A 7,789-nucleotide genomic window follows, 5' to 3' on the forward strand; every position below is an offset into this window, starting at 1 on the left:
CTCCTTCGGTTTTTCTCTTTATCGTGCAACTGTTCACTTACCACAGATGAGCTTTCTTGTATGTCGACAGGCGCCGCAACCGTAGCACCGGAGCCGCTTCAGCGACGGCGACAGCCGGCCCAAACTCAACCGCAACACGAGCACCATCGACGATCCTTAGCTATCAAGTATGCCAACGATACCCATACGCCGCCGAGAATCAGGTACTATTATCCAACGGCCGGCGCCTACGTTCACTTTCTTAGCATAAGCACCGCACCTTTGAATTTCTTCAGGGCATCATTCAGTTTTTCATGAGACGCGTTATTCTGCTTGCACCTGTAGGGCCATACTTCTGGCAGTGAACATGTTACATGTGCTAAATTACATACCAGTGCACATATAGTTAATATGCTTTAGTTTTGTCCTAAGTATTACTGTACTTCCTAGATATCACTGCCTACTATTTTACTTCTTGCATGCTATATTTATGATAATGGTGTTGTTCTGATGCCACCTGTTGGTTCCATCAGACTGCTTCATGTTCTCTATGCTTAATTACACATCAGCAAACTAGCATGTGGTTCCGCTGGTTTTTGTTCGTTTTACCCTACATTTTCTGATGCTAGCTATTACATCACTGCTACGAGCCTCTGTTCATTACTTTTTTGTGTGTTCTTGATCTTCCCAAGTTGCATGACTAATTTGATGCTTCTATTAATTATGGAGCTGCCAACCCCATCAAGCAAAATATTTGTTCTTTTGGGGCTGGCACCTCGAACAAGCATAAAAATAGAGGGAAGCAGATATATTGTCGTGTATGCACACACCCTTCTTTCATTAGTTTAGATGAACCATTGATGATCAATTCGAACCAGTGCATGCGATTAAAATTAATTTTACCTAAATAGAGGGTGCAGAATAAACTACAACAAGTAGATTTGCAACCACGGGATGCTGACGATATCTTCAAAGAACATTGCAACAGCAGCGAGGCTTCACAGCAACATATGGTAAGCCAGTGTGTTTTAGTACATGTGAAATGTAATGCGTGTGGGCTGCTTTCTTGGCTTGTGCCCTCAACCTGTAATCCTACAGAATAACAAATAGTTCAGTTGTCTGCTTTGCTGTATTGCTTGATTCGAATGCTTGTTTGTTACTTGTTACGCTATACCTGAGTTGGCCAATATGTCAGCAGTGCCTGCTGTACTATCGTAAAGAAATGCATGCCTAGTTCATTTGAGTCCTTAACTTTTCCTCTGAACTTCATCACAAGACTGTCTTCGTAGTTTATATGAGGCCACACTGTTAAGTGCTTTCTCAGATTATTTCAACTGCTTAGATGCCTTGGCAACTTAAATATAGCGGTGGTACACTCCCTTTCAACTAGGGATGTCAACTGGGTCCCGTTTAATCCCGATTAAAGTCCACTAGTGGTATGATAGTTCAAAAGAGTTTTTGTTTTTTGAGGAAAATGAACCAGGGAGCTAGCAAAAACTAACTAGATGGGACTGGCGGATGTCGTTTATTTGCCACTTACATCCCTAGTTTCATCTTACCATTTTAATTTCTTTTCGGCTGATGCTGCTTCGAACCATTTAAATATAGCTTGCCATGCTCGGCAATAATTCGTATGTCGTTTACCATGTAAGCTTACTGCCTGGATCATGCGATAACTATCTCTTACTTATGTCCAGCGGAAACCTTTCAGGATGCCGTTCACACTAGGACACAATGTACAACCCCAGAATCTATTTGTGGAAGCAGTGCGCCATCCATGTTACCAGATGGTAGCAGTTCAGAGGCAACACCGCCGGAGAGCAGTCTGAGCACAGATATTATAGTTCTTGAGGCTCTACTAGAGGCAGAAAGAGATGGTGTGGCTGCCATGAATGAGGTAATCTCGATCTTGAAGCTGGAAATTATGCAATTAGCTGCACGCATTATGCAAGCAACCCAAGAATTGGAGGAAGTAAGAATGTTGCATTTGAAGACGGAGGAGGTCCTGCTGCTTCTGCTATCTGAAGCCCAGGGTAATCCCAGTTCTTCTTTAGATAGCAGTTGAAATTGTCATTAGATTATTGTACTTGCATGTTGTGTCATGTCTCTGAATGGATTATGTTGTAAGACCCCCTATGTTGTCCATGTGTTGTAATGATCCGAATTTTTTAGGCGAGGTAATCCTCAGTACTTGTATGATTGACATAAGGTGAACTGTTTTTCGTGTGAGCATATTGTATTGGATGAAATAACTGTTTGACTCAAAGTGTATCCAACCTACTGAATTCGAAGATCACGGCATTTCTAAATCATAATCATATATAAAGGTGGAATAAATCTTTGTTGTGGTTTTGAAGAAATAAATAACAAAACGTAGAATTATCTGTGGATATTCGTAATCGAATAAAAATTGGATTTGGATTTAGTTGCCAGGGCCCAGGGCAAACGTGAATGCTAATTCTCCCAAGTTTTGAACGAAGCGGCTAAACACCCACTATCATTTGTGGGCTGCCCGAAGCAAGTGTTTGCGAGATGGAAATTACTGTCTACCCCTGACACTTGACATCCTTATCGACCGGATTTACACTGCTGTCGATAGGGGTAGACTAGTAACTTCAATCAGACGTGACACGACGGCCTCTGAGCCCATTCAGACACGGTGGGCGCCAAACGTGGGCGGCAAAACACATTTGATTCAAGCTCGTCCGAAAGACATGTGTCTCTCCCTCCATTTCCCCATTCATCCACGGTGGGCGGCAAAACAAACTCTCCTCGTCCGAAATCGATGTAGGCTAATATTTTAAATAGGGGCAGATGTGTAACTTCCCTCAGACGTGACACAACCGCCCTACCTGTCAGCCCCGTTCATACACCGTGGGCGCCAACCGTGGGCGGCAAAACACCCTCTCCTCGCCCGAAATCGTTACCGGCAAATATTTGGGAGATGCGAGATTACCGTCCTATCCCCAACCGACGTGATGTCCGAAATTTTAAACGGGGGATAAGTTCGTAACTTTCCCACATTTCAGACAAGCGCGTCCCAAAGTTTGAGATCCCCCTCCCCCTCCATTTCCCCATTCATACACCGTCGGCGCCACGACAACCTCCCCACTGCGGCCAGCCTCCTCCGTCCGCCACCCCATCCTCCACCTTGCCGGAGCCGCTACCCCTACCCCGTCGTCCACTGCAAGAGATGGACGTCTCTCATCCACGGCGCCGGACCAGGATCCTTTCATCGCGTCGTCTCGCTTCATCGGCGCCGTCGTCCACTTTGCCGTTGCCGCTCCTACGACCGCCTCGTCCACGGCAACAGGATTTATCCCCCAACCCGGCCGTCTGCCATCTAAAGTCTTCTTCCCCGCCGCCGACAGCCATCGCACCCGCAGCACCCTCAACGTATCAGCAGGGGCCTACACGGCGTCGCAAGAGAGGTGGTACTCTTCCATATGTGCTTAAGTTATTGATCTCACCCGGAAAATAGATCTTAAATTGTTTACTGTACTTTTCTTGTCCGTACCAAATCGTAGTGGCTAGTTGAATGCAAACATTGGTTGCGAAGTAGCTTTGTCCGGTTTGCACCTTCAGATCCGCCATGTCACGGTCACTATACTCGTAAAGCTTATGGTTTCCCCCCTTTATATTCACTACCATCATCGTAGGTGCTTCACTGCTTCGTGTCGTGCTAGCACTGCTCCTCAAGACCTCAACCCATCAAGCGAAACAACATGCCACTCATAATTCCAAAGCTTACGTGTTGAAATACGAATCTGATATGATGCTCATATTACTAAAACAGAGAACGTTTAATTGGTCACCTAATGTTCCTATATTCGTTTCGAAAAGCATGTGCGCCACCCACTGGTCCAGCTAGTTCCACTTTCCTGATTTTACTCTTGATGCTTAGGGTTTTCCCCTTTTATCTACTCTACTATGATCTGCGTAGGTGCTTTCTGTCATACTAGCATTACTCCACCCTTCAAGCTAAACAACACAACACTCAAAATTCCAAAGCTTAGTTGTTCAAATATGATTGTGATATGATACTGATATTAGTTAACAGACACATTTAATTGGTTAGCTAAAGGTCCCACTTGAGTTTCCAAATGCATGTCGCGACATATAGAGAGACAGCAGAATTGCATTTCTTTGTCACTTGTTGACTGTACTTTCTTGTCCATACCAAATCTTAGTTGTTATTTCAAAGCAAATATCGGTTGCTAACTACCCTTTGCGCGGTTTGCAGCTTCAGATCTGCCATCCCACTGCCACGGTCAACACTATACTCATCATGCTTACGGTTTCCCCATTTTATGATGACCACGATCAGCCTACGTGGTTCGTGTCGTAATAGCACTGCTCCACCCATCGAGCTAAACAAGCTTAGTTGTACAAATTCAAATCTGATATTATGCTGATATTAGTAAAACTGAGAGATGTTTAATTGGTCAGCTAAATGTTCCTACTTTAGTTTCGAAATGCATGTGAGCCACATATGGAGAGACCGGAAGGAATAGTATTTCTCTGTGCGCTCTGGTTCATCATGGGTGGCCAACCGACATTGTATAGAAAGACTTGTAATATCTTCAATCTGCTTGCTCTTCTGCTCTTCTTTAAGATGATCCTCTTCTCTTGCGGTCGACTGGTCAGGTCGAGTTATTCTCCCTTAGTATATTTTGAATCTGTCAGGTCAGGTCGACTTGTTCTTCTTTACTATATGTTGAAGCTGTCATCTGCGAAGTATCATCACTTCTGGAGCTCTCATATTTTGAGTAGTAGGCCACATTATATTAATGCACACACCAAATTACAGCATGCATGGCACCTCTTAGAAGAATTGCAGAGATAGCACAAAGGGGTTTACAGGGAGGAAGTATTGGATTAGAATCACTTCTGCATTACAAAGATAATCTCACTTGTTTTTATGTTTTCATGCATGTCAGGTATTGAACATTATCAAAATGAATATGAGAATGGGCGCACGAGAGGAATATTGCGGAACAATCCACTGGCTAACAAACTTGGCATGGTGGAGGATGGCCTATCTTATTCACCCATCAAGGTGCATGCTCTAACTTGGCAAGGTTGTATTGGTCGCACATATTTTGCATCTGACCTCTTGCATTACTTCTACTTTGTTACACCATCCGCTTAGTTTAAGCATCATATATGAGTATATGCCATACCTATCCATTTTCTGTACCTATTCCATGTGTCGTCATACTATGTTTTTCCAGTCAAATGTTGTTCTTTCGTAATAGATGTCCAAAAGGAAGAGGGTGATTGCAGATCCTCAAGGAGTACAAACTAGGTATTTGGAAAAGGTAGTGATACCTGTTAAATCAGATAGATCAGCAGCCACAGAAAACACAGGCCCAACTGTAACAGACTTTACCCCTACTCCAGTGGCCAAACCCTATTAGAACTGCTGATAGCCCAGCGTCAGGTACTGTCTATGATATCAATTCAAAATTTGAACTCCTAAATTTCTGCATGTGCCTTACCTTCTCTCTTGTATGAAAACTAATTTCAGATGAATCTCCTTGCTCAAAGGATCATAGGATCTCACGACAATACTGGGCTCTGCATTGCTCTTGTCAGTACCTCTTGCCCTTTGTCAGCATACTTACACTCATTGTTGTTTGATTATGTAGCATCACTGTAAATGTTCGCTTCTTTATCCTCCCTTTGCTTGAAATTATAAGATCTATATTTACTCTTAGATAAATGTAGAATTAACACAATGGTTATGAAGTTTTGGATTGCTCATGTAAGTACCTGTTGTCATGTACTCCCTCTGTATTGAATTAATTATTGATCAATTGGATGTATTTAGAACTTAATAGTGCTAGATACATCCATTTGAGCGACAACTAATAACGGATGGTGGTGGTATTACTGTACATGCATCGCGAGATAGTTGATTGTCTAGCATTACTCTGCATCTTATCTGCCCTGCCCTCCACTTTCTCCAAATTATCATATCTACATTTACTCTTACCAAAATGTTGAATAAAGCCAATGCCACTGCACACGTTGATGTCTGCATTCCTCTTGTCAGTACCTTTTGCCTTGTAACGTTGTACTTAATTAATTGCTATTTGATTATGTATCATCAGTCTGCACCTGAGCTTCATTATCCTCTATTTCTTCCAATATTATTTGATCTATATTTACTCTTTGCAAAATGTAGAATAATGGCAACACTTATAAAGAATTTTCTTTGGGGAATTTATTGAATTATCTTTCCATCAACATGGAGAAGGGCTTTGTCCAGCCCGTGTTAACATGTAATGTAAGTTCATCCTTCTCAAGCCTTCAAACTTTGTTCTAGTATAGATTTGGATAGGCATCATTTGCTCCACTGCTGTTTACATCTGATTGGATGTTTGCAACAACTACCAGTTTTAAATTGTAGTTGTAAAAACATGTTCCTTATGGAGAACAGATCCATTTATTTTCTTATATAATTGTGAAACCTGTTACGTGTCTCCTTGTTTCTCTTTCAGAGTCGTATCTCTTATGCCAGGCAGAACTTTATGAAAGATAGTGAGCCAAACCATCTTGAGGACAGCGAGATGACCCCAAGGTCCTGTCTTGATGAAGACAGTGAGTTGAAGCTACTCACCAGCAGGTGTGAGACAACCTCTGTGTGGTCGCTACCTCAATCAGTTCGACTTCTTCAGTCTCAACTTAAAGCGGAAAGGCTTGCTTTAGCTCACCTCCTACTTGAAGTCAAAGATGTAATGAAGATGTCAGGGGATTGCCTTCCGCACTATGGTGCCATACAGCTAGGGATGAAGCATCTATCATTGACACAACTGAGGTCTCATCAGCTTGTTCGGCTGCTTGCGGGGCCCGAGCTTGCCAGGTCTAGTGCCTTCTGAAGTGCTCTCAGTTTTGTATATTCTTTTGTCGGCACGTTTATATGCACTGGTGGCGACCTTTGATGCCCAATGTATGTAATCCGCGGTCATGTTGCGCTTTATTATCACCGGTAGCGAACTTTGATTCCCAGTGGATGTAATATGCCGTAATTTCTTTGTTGTATTGTCTAGGTTTATGCTTTGGTCGGTATGCTGTAATTTAGGCCGGAAGGTTCAGTGGGCTAAAAGGTGGGCCTATAAACATCTTGGGCCATTAGCAGGTCTAAACCTATAGTAGTTTCCCGCCTTTAACAGGCCATGGGCTACATATTTACTGTAGTGACAATGGGCTTCCTACGGGCCGTAGAAACAATGGGCCTTCTACGGTCCATAGAAACAATGAGCCTTCTACGGGCCGAAGAAACAATGGGCCTTCTACGGGCCGTATCATCAATGGGCCTTAGACGGGCCGTATGATCGATTGGCCAAACGTGGGCCAAAAACAGACCGCATTATGGCCGTAAACGGGCTAGAGTTGGAGTCGTCCGTTCATGCGCCGACCATAACGGGCCGTTGTTAATAGGCTGTATTTGATGACGCTATGAAAACAGCCCAATGTAATAACGAGCCACAAACGGGCCGACTGTAACCATGGGCTAAATTTGGCCCACAAGCAGAAAATGGCAGTAACGGGTCGTAAATAACCGAATGCTGGAAATGAGCCCAAGAATAAATGAGCCCTGAGAAGGCCAAAAGATAACATGGGCTGCAAACGGCCCAATGGATTAATGGGCCGTTAATGGGTATAAAGTGATACACTGTTCATTACGGGGCAGTTTCACCACGGGGCGTTAATGGGCCAAGAGTTACAAAGGGCCTCATATGGGCCGAAAGACGTCATGGGCCATACATGGGTCGGAACTTAAAATGGGCTGGAATCATATTGG

The sequence above is a fragment of the Triticum aestivum genome, chromosome 5D, assembly GCF_018294505.1.
Source record: "Triticum aestivum cultivar Chinese Spring chromosome 5D, IWGSC CS RefSeq v2.1, whole genome shotgun sequence".
Lineage (NCBI taxonomy): Eukaryota > Viridiplantae > Streptophyta > Magnoliopsida > Poales > Poaceae > Triticum > Triticum aestivum.